The sequence below is a fragment of the Podarcis erhardii genome, assembly GCF_964252035.2.
Source record: "Podarcis erhardii genome assembly, chromosome: 9".
Taxonomy (NCBI): domain Eukaryota; kingdom Metazoa; phylum Chordata; class Lepidosauria; order Squamata; family Lacertidae; genus Podarcis; species Podarcis erhardii.
In genome coordinates this window covers 4,103,668-4,116,574 of record NC_138512.1, presented here as the reverse complement: position 1 = coordinate 4,116,574, position 12,907 = coordinate 4,103,668, and the positions used below count along the sequence as shown (strand labels likewise).

At 44.7% G+C, this 12,907-nt stretch overlaps 1 long non-coding RNA gene and 1 pseudogene across 7 annotated transcripts in view; one reads left to right on the top strand and one right to left on the bottom strand.

Annotated features, from left to right (window-relative positions):
- Positions 1-32: 32 nt before the first annotated feature.
- On the top strand, positions 33-11,375 carry LOC309349871 (vomeronasal type-2 receptor 26-like; annotated as a pseudogene). The gene is made up of 6 exons: positions 33-1,522; positions 4,931-5,222; positions 5,515-6,327; positions 7,094-7,321; positions 8,287-8,413; positions 10,235-11,375. The product of its transcript is annotated as a vomeronasal type-2 receptor 26-like (transcript).
- LOC309350005 overlaps positions 2,576-12,907 on the bottom strand; it is a 40,996-nt gene continuing 30,664 nt past the window's right edge. Inside the window, exons 3-4 of one of the 6 annotated variants that reach the window (XR_014160242.1) lie at positions 6,207-6,391; positions 2,576-2,693 (exon numbers count right to left, since the gene is read on the bottom strand). This is a non-coding gene — a long non-coding RNA (uncharacterized lncRNA). Of the gene's footprint in view, positions 2,699-6,206; positions 6,392-6,629; positions 6,831-8,381; positions 8,442-12,907 lie in introns of those variants that run through there. The other 5 variants (XR_014160243.1, XR_014160244.1, XR_014160245.1 and 2 more) reach the window with 5 other exon arrangements.

Here is a 12,907-nt window from a genome sequence, read left to right as displayed (position 1 = left end):
GGTTCCATGTACAACAGAAGCTCCCCTTCCCCAAAACATGTCGAAGGGCAAAAGGTTTAAGGCTCAGAGCAACATTTCTCCCCTCCGCCAACCCCAGAGAGCTTCCCTCTGTTGGAGAAGCCTTTCAAAGATGGGGTGGAAATTCACTTGAAGTGGCTTCAAAGCCACCAATGCGCTACTTCCCTTCAGGGGGAGAACCAGAAGAGAGCGGCAGGAATCAAGCAGCCCAGACCCACCCAATGTGGCCTGAGGGTGGGCTTCAGAAAACCCTCCCCATCGCAGGCTCCACCAGTCTCTGTCTCTAGCAGCCTCCAGGAAACAAGATCTCACCATCATGTATCCCGTTCACAGTACTGTGGATGGTATTTCTCAACGTTCTCCATTTTTTTATTTTTTAAAATTTACTTTTGGCTCTATATAAAGCCCTATGCCTGGAGGTCTCAGGGCGGTTCAGAGAGCAAAATCAAAATATAAAACCACAATATATAGAATCAAAATAAAAACAACAACCCAATAACAGCCTCAGCCCTCCCCAAAAAACCCCACATTTTAAAAGGGCTTAGGATGCCTGGGATACAAGGCTGGGACTCCTTCATCTGGCTGTTGTCCATCCCTGACTTTCCCACCTCTTCTTAAAAACCTCCAATGAATCATAGAATGGGAGACTTGGAAAGGGACCCCAAGGTCCTCTGGTCCAACCCTCTGCAATGCAGGAATCTCAGCTGAAGAATCCCAACAGATGGCCACCCAACCTCTGCTTAAAAACCTCCAAGGAAGGAGCGTCCATGGTCGGATCCAGCTGCTTCTTTCGTGGTCTTGAACAAAGTTCAGGCCAAACTTCCAACTCCCAAACACACCCCTTGACTTCTGTTCAACATGTTTTTCTCCAGTTCTGCACCTGCCACTTGAGCCATTCAAGACTTCAGAAAGTTATTGTGGTGAAACTTATTCCACTTGGAATATTCAAAATTATAGTCATCTCATCTTCTGAAAGCTCAGGAGATATTTCTGGAGATTACATCAGCCTCAGAAAGTAGCATGACAATATTAATTGCGCTGTGTCTGGGAAAGAAAAAGTTAGTGCAGATAATATTTCCTGTGATGGAGACAGACTGAGTCAAGATGCAGAGCTGGCGAAAGAGGGGTGTGCCTGCCTTGGGCTTCCTAGCTCCGAAGGTATAGTTGAAAACCACCAAGCCTGGCAAAGCCCACCCAGTCTGGTCTTGCAAGAGTCTTTGGGTTCTTCTGCTTCGCCTCCTTGGCATGTAAGAGGAGGAGGAGGAGGCAGAGCCAGAATGAGATCCCTGCTCCTTCTGTTGCTGCTTCTGCTGCTCATGATGCCCTTTGGAGTCTGCAGGAACCACAAGGCGAAATGCCCCTTGAATCTGGTCAGGGATGAAACGGATGCTCGCAATTACTACCGGCCTGGACACTTTCTCATCAGTGGGATCATATCTCCAAAAAACTTTTATAAGGAAACTCCATACGTCTTTTCTCAGACACCCTTCGCCAGGATTGAAAAGTATGTACACAGTTTCATGGTCCTCCAGTCCTTCTAGTGGTTCCTATTTATCAAGGAAATAGCTTCTTTCTCAAGGCTGGGGAGCTAAGGGCTGATATTGGAGGACTACCCTGCCCTGACCATTGGTCTTGCTGGTTGGGGGTGATGGGAGCTGGGGGGTCTAGTATAAGATTCCACACAAACCTCTCCTGTTTCCATGTTCTCTGGGTCTTCCTTAGTGAAACACTCTCCTACCTTTGATTCTGTGTTGCTTTTAGTAGAATGCAAGGATGCCAATGAATCTGGTCAGGGGTCAAAAGGATGCACTGAATTTCCCCACCTGCAGGATGCCATGAAACTCAGGCAATTTCCCAGGCTCAAAGGTTTCATTCAATATTATTCCATTTTGACAATTCATAAACTGTCATTAAGGAATGTTACAGTTTTACAAATGGAATTTTAAGATCCTCTAGGTGACCTTTGGTGGCTGAAGAGCAGGAAAGATGTACTTTTCCTGAAAATATGAATAAAATAATATGAATCAGGAGACTTCCTTGTTTGTGGAGTAAGGTTTCTAAAATGTGAAAAGGAATTATTCCTTTTTTCACATACACAAATGGCCTTATTTCTAAGTAGTGAGATGTTTCCTAACCCAGCGGGTGGCATGAAACTCAAGCAATTTCCAAGCTGCTAAGATTATTTTATATTTATTCTAACAGATCATTTGTGAACAACCTTAGCACTTTATACAATACCACAGGAGACCTACAGCCCACCATGGGGAAATCTGTCTCAGCTACATTAAAGGTTTCCTCCTCCAATCCCAGCACTTTCCCCTTTCTGTCATTTTTAAAAAAATGTTAGAAGCGTTTTAAGAAACCCTTACCCAACATCACCCTGGGCTACAGCATCTATGATACCTATAGTCTAGCCCCTTGGAAAAGCAGTAAAATCAGCCTTTGCAGCAACTTCCCAGTATATCACAAATTTTGAGGGCTGCATTTCTTATGCATAGAACACAGTATAATAGAATCATAGAGTTGCAGACTTGGGAGAGACCTGGAGGAATCTCACCTGAAGCATCCATGACACACGGTCACCTTCGGAGGGAGTCTGTTCCACTGCTCAACAGCTCTGTGTGCTGTTTGCATCAAAGGTCCGGTCATGGAGCAGAGATTTCCAAATTTTTGTTCTATGCTAGACAGGAAAAGGTTTCAGTTACAGATAGGTAGCCGAGTTGGTCTGCCATGGTCAAAACAAAATAAAAAAATTCCTTCCAGTAGCACCTTAAAGACCAACTGAGTTAGTTCTAGGTATGAGCTTTCGTGTGCATGCACACTTCTTCAGATACACTGAAACAGAAGTCACCGGACCTTTCTATATAGTGAGAAGGTGGGGAGGGGTATTACTCAGAAGGGTGGTGGGAATGGGTGATTGGCAGATAGCTGCGATGAGCCTGTTGACGACTCTTAACGACTGCAATAGGTCTAACAGGAAAAAGCAAGGGGTGAGAAGGTGAAAAATGGCTTTGTCATGTATAATGAGATAAGAATCCAATGTCTTTGTTCAAACCAGGTCTCTCCATAGTTTTAAGTTTGGTGATAAGTTGCAATTCAGCAGCTTCTCTTTCCAGTCTATTTCTGAAATTCCTTTGTAATAGAACAGCTACTTTGAGATCTTGTATAGAATGTCCTGGGAGATTGAAGTGTTCTCCTACTGGTTTTTCTGTCTTGTGGTTCCTGATGTCGGATTTATGTCCGTTTATTCTTTGGCGTAAGGTCTGGCCTGTTTGTCCAATATAGAGAACTGAAGGACACTGTTGGCATTTTATGGCATACACAATGTTAGACGATGAGCAATTAAATAGTCCCGAGATGGTATGTGTGATGTTGTTGGGGCCAGTAATGGTGTTGTCCGGGTGTATGTGGCAGCAAAGTTGGCATCTGGGTTTATTGCAGGCTCTGGTGCCAGTGTCCGTGTTAAGTCTGGTTATAGTATTATTGTGGGTTAGGAGTTGTTTAAGATTGGGGGGCTGTCTGGAGGCAATGAAAGGTCTTCCTCCCAGAGCTTGAGAAAGAGAACTGTCATTGTCCAGGAGAGGTTGTAGATCTCTGATGATGCGTTGTACTGTTTTAACTTGGGAGCTGTATGTGATGACTAGAGGTGTTCTGTTATTTTCTTTTTTGGGTCTGTCTTGCAGCAAGTTCTCTCTGGGTATCAGTCTGGCTCTGTTGATCTGTTGTCTAACTTCATCTGCTGGGTATTTTAGTTCTAAAAAGGTTTGCTGTAGATCTCTTAGGTGAGAGTCTCTGTCTGTAGAATTGGAGCAGATGCGGCTGTAACGTAGTGCCTGGCTATATACAATGGACTGTTTGGTATGTTTGGGATGGTAGCTAGAGGCATGTAGATATGTTTGTCGGTCAGTTGGTTTACGGTATAAGGTGGTGTCTATGCGCCCATCCTGTATTTTTATAGTAGTGTCCAAAAAATGTATTTCTTGCATAGATTGATTCATTGTTAGGTTGATGGTGGGGTGAAAATCATTGAATTTCTGGTGGAAGGTGTCCAGGGTCTGTTGACCATGTGTCCAGATGATAAAAATATCATCAATGTATCGCAGGTACAAGAGAGGTTTGAGTGGGTAGGAGTTTAGGAAACGTTGTTCTAAATCCGCCATGAAGATGTTGGCATACTGTGGGGCCATGCGGGTGCCCATTGCTGTGCCGCTGATCTGAAGGAACAGGTCATCACCGAATTTGAAGTTGTTGTGGGTAAGGACAAATTGGCAGAGTTTGGTAGCAAAGTCTGCTGTGGTTTTATCTGAAATGGTATTCCTTATAGCTTGTAAACCATCGTTGTGTGGGATGTTGGTATACAGAGATTCCACATCCATAGTAGCTAGTATAGTATTGTTGGGAAGATTATTTAAAGATTGTATTTTCCTCAGAAAATCTGTGGTGTCACGTACATAGCTGGGAGCACCGATGGCATATGGTTTCAGAACAGAGTCCATATAACCGGAGACACCCACTGTAATAGTGCCAATACCTGAAATGATGGGGCGTCCTGGATTTCCTGGTTTGTGTATTTTAGGTAGAAGATAGAAAGTTCCTGGTCGAGGTTCTGTTGGTGTGTTTGTGAGGATCTGTTCTTGGATGTGTGGGGGTAGCTCCTTAACAATCTTGTTCAGTTCTTTTTTGTATTCTTGTGTGGGGTCTGAGTCCAATTTTATGTAAAAGGCGGTATTGGAAAGTTGTCTGTGAGCCTCCTGAATGTAGTCAGTTTTGTTCATGATGACGACCGCAGGAAAAGGTTTGATATTAATGCAATAGGATAAATAAATACTAATCTTTGTGGATAATATAACATCCCCACCCACATTCATATGAATATCAGTTTCACTCTTTTTAAAGGATTCATTTATTGCAGGGAGGGAACTAGGATCTACTGGTACATGTTGTCTTTCCTGTTCACCATCCAAGAGATCAACCAGGATCTCAGTCTCTTGCCCAACATCACCCTGGGCTACAATATCTATGAGAACTATTTCAATGCAAGGATGACTTCGGATGCCATGCTAGAGCTGCTTGCAGGCAGTGGATGCAATATTCCCAATTATCACTGTGGCGAACAGAATCACCTGCTGGCTGTTCTTGAAAGAAGCAATACTGTCATCTCAAGAGTGATTTCAGCCTTGTCAGGCATCTACAAAATCCCACAGGTAAGTAGTGGGAGAGCATGGAGGGAAAGAGAATTTCAACTGCATAAGTTTCTATTTTCCCTTTGGAGGGGTCAAGTGGGGATATTTTTAAAAATGGGAAAATCCTGAGCTATGGATCCTACATCCCTTTTTCAAAACTGAGCCTTCACCAACTTGACACCTCCAGATGTTTCAGACTAAAACTCCCATCAGCCTCAGCCAGCAGAGATTTAGATATCAGTCATTTCAGATAATTAAATATCTGTTATGCCGAAATAACATAAAATTGCTCATCTTTTGCTTTCCTTCCTAGATCAATTATGGCTTCACTGCCCAGGTTCTCGAAGCTAAAACCCTGTTCCCTTTTGTCTACCGGATGACTCCCAAAGAGGAAAGTCAGTACCAGGGGATTGTTGAATTGCTCCTGCATTTTGGATGGACGTGGATTGGCCTCTGCACTCCAGACAATGACAGCGGAGAAAGATTTGTGAGTGCTGTGAAACCTCTGATGCTCAGCAAAGGGATCTGCATTGCTTTATCAAAAAGAATACCAGAAACCTTTAATCAAGAATTTATTACGTATGTGAAACCTTTTTTCCTATGGAGAGAAGTTGGGGTATTTGTTTGCTATATAACCAGTGGAGCGGGTATCATACCACTCATAGTAATACACACATTATATGTGAAGGAAATAGGGGCGAAAGTCTGGATCACAACAGCTTCGCTAGAAATCAGAATTGGCTTTTCCCTCCCTCCAAATCACTTCCAGCACTTCCATGGTTCTCTGTCCTTTGCAATTCAGACTGGAATAAGGAGCAGCAAAGGTGACAACTACAAATCACAGACCAATCCTCTTCCAGATTTTTTGGAAAAAGCTTTTCAGTGTTCATATTCAAAGCATCTGTTGTCCGTGAAAGGCAGGATAAGATGCAGAGAGGAGGAGAAACTGCAGCCATTGCCGCAAGAGAAGCGTGAGAGAGGCCTGTCTTATGACAGCTATGGCACTTACATCCATGTTCAAGCTGTGGCTCAGGCCTTGCATGCTTCGCTTTCATAGAGATCCCAGAGGAGGCTGATGGTGGAGGAAGGAGAGCAATGGGGACCCCAAAGGCTACAGCCGTGGCAGGTATTTCCTTCCCCTTTTTGCGACCTGCAGTCCACACAGATGTTGATCTTGACTGGGGATAGATCTGTAAAATACCATAGTTACTACAGTATCTTAATTCGTTCTGGATGTCCGTTCTTAACCTGAAACTGTTCTTAACCTGAAGCACCACTTTAGCTAATGGGGCCTCCTGCTGCCGGCGCGCTGCCAGAGCACAATTTCTGTTCTCATCCTGAAGCAAAGTTCTTAACCTGAAGCACTATTTCGGGGTTAACAGAGTCTGTAACCTGAAGCGTATGTAACCTGAGGTACCACTGTATTAGTATTAGTAATAGTAGCATACCGCCCAACATTTCTCTGATGAAAATAGAGACGGCCCATTCCATAACGATGATTTTACTGTTTATAGCCAGGGCTTTTTTTGAAGGGGCAACTCGCTGGAACTCAGTTTTGGCACCTCTCAGGTGGGTGCCATTGCCATTCTCAGAGGGAGGTGTTCATGGTGAGTTCCGGCACCTTCTTTTCTAGAAAAATAGCACTGTTTATACAACACACATCTTTTTGGATTCCCTCAGCACTCTGGGCAGCTCCCAACATAAAGAATCAGGGACATCCCTGGAAATTGGGGCCCTTGTAGGGTCTGTAGTAATAGAAATGGCTGAATAGGAATTCGTCTACATGAGATACATGCAGGCCCCAAATCAGAAGAGGTTGAAGTGAGTAGGACTGAAATATCCATCTTGGCTTCCAAGTTTCTCAGTGCTGGTGCTTTCCCTTGTCATTCCAGCTTCACCCTTTCTTAAGAGAAATCCGGTGTCTGAATACTTCCAGAGGCAGGCTGTGCTTGGATGAGAACTGGAAGCTGCCAGCGGACTTCGATATTTTGAACTGGGTAATGTCTCCCAATAAGTCTTGTGACCTTGTGAAAATAGGGAATATAAGGAGAGAGACGTCTGCTGGCATAAAGTTCACCATTAACCCAGAAGCCATTGAGTGGAACAAGGAATTCAATAAGGTAGGAGGAATCACAGAGGGAGAAGGCTAGGAGATGCTTATTATGTTTTTTCTTAAACATCCTCTGAAAAATGACCATATCAGGTTGACCAAAGGTGTCTTGACCATCAATAACAGCTGCAACCACCACTCCTTCTTTCCACAGCAGCTGAGATAGGAGGGGAATTTGGGGTGCTCAAAGAAAGGCTAGAGCCCAGAGGTCCTCAGAGAAGACATCTATTTCCGAGCCAGACTGAGAATTTAAGAATTCTGGACAGAATCTTTGAAAGAAAGGATTACGTAGATGAGAAGAAAAGGAAAAGCCCCAGTAAACTGAACCACTGGAAAGCAATTTATTTTAGAAATTATTATTACTGATATACTGTGGATTTTTTTAATTTGTAAAGTAAGCTCACTTCTAGATGTTGCAAATGTTAAACTATTGTATCTGCAGGAATTGAGAAGTGCACAGCTGTTGTTGAAGGAAGAGAAGTTAAAAAAAACCAAACCCTATTGTAAAGTAAGGTTAATGTTAAGGAATGGCATATGAACTAGAAATAACTAGGGAAATAGATCAGCGACCAGAGGAAACCTTGCATGCCTCAAGAACAGAGTGAGGGAAACCACTATTTGGAAAAGTCATATTAAATGTGTCTTAATTAGTGGTTGAGAGATTATTCGAATCCTGAACTTTGGGGAAATCACATTTCAGACTCCATTGCCATTTTCTGTGAAGATTTATTAAGCAGGTAAACAGAGAAGAGGAAACAGAGTTCTGTGGTGCAAACCTCAGTTGTCCTGAACTAATTATAAAGAACAAGATATTCTGGTCACCCCAATGGTCAGTGGGGGGTTGAAAGGACCCTGATGAGGGGGTCAAAGGCTGCATTCCAGAGATCCGTTTGAATTCACTCCATGAGTGAATTACATACAAACAAATACTCCTAACTGTTCCTCTTTGTTGCACCTTCTTGTCTTTCTGGTTAGGCCGTACCTCGTTCCAGGTGTACAGAAAGATGTCGACCTGGATATGCCAAGGTGGTTCTAGAAGGAAAGCCCATTTGCTTCTATGCTTGTGCTCGGTGTGCGGAAGGGACCTTCTCCGCCCAGGAAGGTGGGTGACTCCAAGGGGGAAGGTATTTCTGGAGAGAGTAAACACAGGGCAGAAATTCAGTCTCGTACACTTTTTGTGAGAATTCTGCAGACATTGTGGAATGTGGCTCCTTCCTCAACTCCTTTAGGATTAATCACCTTCATTACATCCTGGAAGAGAGTTGAAAAGAATGATCATAAGGAAGAAATCTCTGGGATTGAAAGTGGGCAGCTATGAGAGAAATTCCCACAAACATTCCTTTTTGATTTTTTATATGAAGTCACACCAAATAATAATAATAATAATAATAATAATAATAATAATAATAATAATAATAATAAAAAATTATTTATACCCTGCCCATTTAGCTGAGTTTCCCCAACCACTCTGGGTGGCTTCCAATCGAGTGTTAAAAACAATACACCATTAAATATTAAAAACTTCCCTAAAAAGGGCTGCCTTCAGATGTCTTTTAAAAATAGGATAGCTGCTTAATTCCTTGACATTTGATGGAAGGGCGTTCCACAGGGCAAGCGCCACTACCAAGAAGGCCCTCTGCCTGGTTCCCTGTAACCTCATTTCTCGCAATGAGGGAACCGCCAGAAGGCCCTCGGCGCTGGATCTCAGTGTCCTGGCTGAACAATAGGGGTGTAGATGCTCCTTCAGGTATACTGGGCCGAGGCCATTTAGGGCTTTAAAGGTCAGCACCAACACTTCGAATTGTGCTTGGAAACGTACTGGGAGCCAATGCAGATCTCTCAGGACCGGTGTTATATGGTCCCAGTGGCCACTCCAAGTCACCAGTCTAGCTGCCACATTCTGGATCACCTCTAAAGGTAGCCCCATGTAGAGCTCATTGCAGTAGTCCAAGCGGGCAATAACTAGAGCATGCACCACTCTGGCGAGACAGTCCGCAGGCAGGTAGGGTCTCAGCCAGCATACCAGATGGAGTTGGTAGACAGCCACCCTGGACACAGAATTGACCTGTGCCTCCATGGACAGCTGTGAGTCCAAAATGACTCCCAGGCTGCGCACCTGGTCCCTCAGGGGCACAGTTACCCCATTCAGGACCAGGGAGTCCCCCTACCCCCGCCCACCCCCTGTCCCCCCAAAACAGTACTTCAATCTGTTAGCCGCCATCCATCCTCCAACCGCCTCCAGGCACTCACACAGGACCTTCACTGCCTTCACTGGTTCTGATTTAAAAGAGAGGCAGAGCTGGGTGTCATCTGCATACTGATGAACACCCAACGCGAACCCCCTGATCATTTCTCCCAGCGGCTTCATATACATATTAAAAAGCATGGGGGAGAGGACAGAACCCTGAGGCACCCCACAAGTGAGAGCCCAGGGGTCTGAACACTCATCCCCCAACACTACTTTCTGGACACGGCCTGGGAGAAAGGAGCGGAACCACTGTATAACAGTGCCCCCAGCTCCCAGCCCCTCCAGAAGGATGTTATGGTCAATGGTGTCAAAGCCTGCTGAGAGATCCAGCAGAACTAGGAAGCAGCTCTCACCTTTGTCCCTAGCCCACTGGAGATCATTGACCAGGTCGACCAAGGCAGTTTCAGTCCCATGGTGAGGCATTTCTCATAAATAATGGACAGATGTTGTAAAGTAGCAAATTTTTCACATTGCATGGAAGCAACAGAAAAGTGTTTGCATTTAAAAGGTTCAGACAAAGAGGTGTTTCTTCAGGATTAGGCAGGATCCAAACAATGCAGTTAACAGAAATGGAGTGGTCACTGCCTCTCAGTTTATCCTAGATCACAATGTTAATAGAGCACAGATCATGAGGGATGTAACTGATGCTGCAGCCACTCTTTTCCTCTTCCCCAGATGCAGAACATTGCACCAAATGCTCAGAAGATCACCATTCAAACAAGGACAGAGATCAATGTGTCCCCAAGATTACCACCTTCCTGACTTATGGAGAATATTTGGGAATGGTTTTAGCTTCCATTGCCCTCTTCTTGTCCTTAACAGCAGACACTGTGTTGGGAATCTTCATTAAATACAAGGAAACTCCCATTGTCAAAGCCAACAACCGGGACCTGTCCTACATCCTGCTCGTCTCCCTCCTGCTTTCCTTTTGGTCCTCCTTCCTCTTCATCGGGTGCCCAAGGAAAGAGACCTGCCTTCTCCGACAAACGGCCTTCAGCATCATCTTCTCAGTTGCTGTTTCTTCTGTCTTGGCAAAGACCATCACGGTGGTGCTGGCCTTCCTGGCCACAAAGCCCGGGAACAGGGTGAGGAGATGGCTGGGCAAGAGTCTGGCCAACTCCATTGTCATCTCCTGTTCTGGGGGGCAAGTTCTCATCTGCACCATCTGGCTGGGCTCTTCTCCCCCATCCCCAGAACCCGACATGCGCTCCCAGGTGGAAGAGATCATCCTGCAATGCAACGAAGGGTCTGTGGCCATGTTCTACGTTGCCCTCGGCTACCTGGGCTTCTTGGCTGCCACCTGCTTCACGGTGGCTTTCTTAGCCAGGAAGCTGCCTGGCTCCTTCAACGAAGCCAAGCTGATCACCTTCAGCATGCTGGTCTTCTGCAGTGTTTGGGTGTCTTTTGTGCCCACCTACCTGAGCACCAAGGGCAAGTACATGGTGGCCGTGCAGATCTTCTCTATGTTGGCCTCCAGCGCTGGGCTTCTGGGCTGCATCTTCCTTCCCAAGTGCTACATTATTGTGCTGAGGCCTGATCTGAACACAAAGGAGCACTTGACAACCAGAAATGAAGGGGACATATGATTCTTAAAATAGTCCATGTTCCTGATGTCCAGAAGTGCCTAAAGGAAACACAGCTACTCATCTATGTTGCTTATTCTCCATCTCTGAAAGAGATTGTGTTCATTCTTAGCCTGGGTTTTAGGAAGTCCTGTTCACATGAACAGTAAGATGGGTGGAAATCCTTTGTATGCTGTATCATTTATAAGTGCACTTCACATCATTTCATTCTCCCAAGCTTAGTATATCAATAAACTGAGAAATTGATTTAAATTATCCTCCTTAGTCTGTTGATTTAATTTCTGTATCGTGTAAGCTCTGCTCCCTGTTCCAAAGAGTAGCCGCTGACCTTAAGCATAGCCTTGACTGGAGTAAAATGAATTCTCTTGATTTGGCCTGGATCTGACACGTTGTGCACTGATGTTGAGTGGATCACCAGAGTGAGTGAGCCAGCAACAAGTTCAGCATTGGAGGGAAGCAATGAGGCGATGCCAAATAGTTGTATTCCCTGCCTGCCAAACCTTATGCTCAGTCAAGAAGGAAGAGCGAGAGGCTTCCTCCTCCAACTCAGGTTCGTCCCATTCAGGCCCCCATTTATAGAGGAAAGCCAAGATCAGATGGGCAACTAAAAATAATTCACAGAACAGCCACTGATAAAGCATTTATATTAATTAGCCAAGATCGCATCCTGCTTCAACTTTCATGACTCAAAACTAGTGGAAAGCTTACCAAACTCTCAGTCTTATAGCAATTCAACCTGTAGCATTCCAATGAAGGGTGCTTTATAAATTTAATAAATAAAGGTCCTGAGAGAGCTGACTGTTTGTTTGTTGAATCTGGAGGTCTAAAGACCTAAAATATATTGGTCTATATCCCTATATCTATATACCTGGAGGTCTAAAACAACAACCCAATAACAAACCCCTGAAACCCCACATTTTAAAAGGGCATAAGATGTCCTTCCAATCAACCAAAGGCCTGGTTAAAAAGCAACGTTTTTGCTTGGTGCCTAACTGTGCATAATGAAGGTGCCAGGTGAACTTCCCTGGGGAGAGCATTCCACAGACGGGGAGCCACTGCAGAGAAGTCAACAGACACTCAAGGAATAGTTTCGGAGAAAAAGCTTTATTTCTACCATCCATGAACTGGTAGAAGGAGCAAGTGTGATAGTTCACAAACAAGCACGGGTTCACAGTCATTTGCACAGAGCATATATTCCCCTTCCAGTTCCCTCCCCTTTCTCCTCCCCTTCAGAGTCCTGCCTCGAGTTCCCCTGAGCATGAACAGAAAGCTCCTGTCTTGGGACTCTTGGACTCTTGGCACCCTTCCCAGGAAAGGGAGTGAGAAGCCTTGCGTTCAGCATGTCCAAGATGTTGCAACTGAATGAGATAAAAGTCACTTCTCAGGCCTGAGTATTCTTGGCAATGACAGAGCCTATTCATTAGCCTTTTTTGAAGCTCTCTTGTACTGATAAAAGTCACGGTTTGCCTATGAGAAAACAGAGGAAAACTTTAGCTGTGGCTTTTTTAGGAGACAAAAAAGGAATTTTGGACAGTTTTGAGGCCTGGGGTGATTATTGGGGGGGGGGGATGACTTCAGCCTAGGCGGGGTCACCTGTCCTCACCTCCTTCATTCCCTCCTCTTAATTTTTGGACAGCTGCCAGGCTCGTCCCAAGCTAGGCCGTATAGGGCTTTAAAGGTTAAAACCAGCACCTTGAACCTGATCCTACATATTACTATTATTCAACTACCAGACTTTTAGAAGACATCTGAAGGCAGCCCTGTT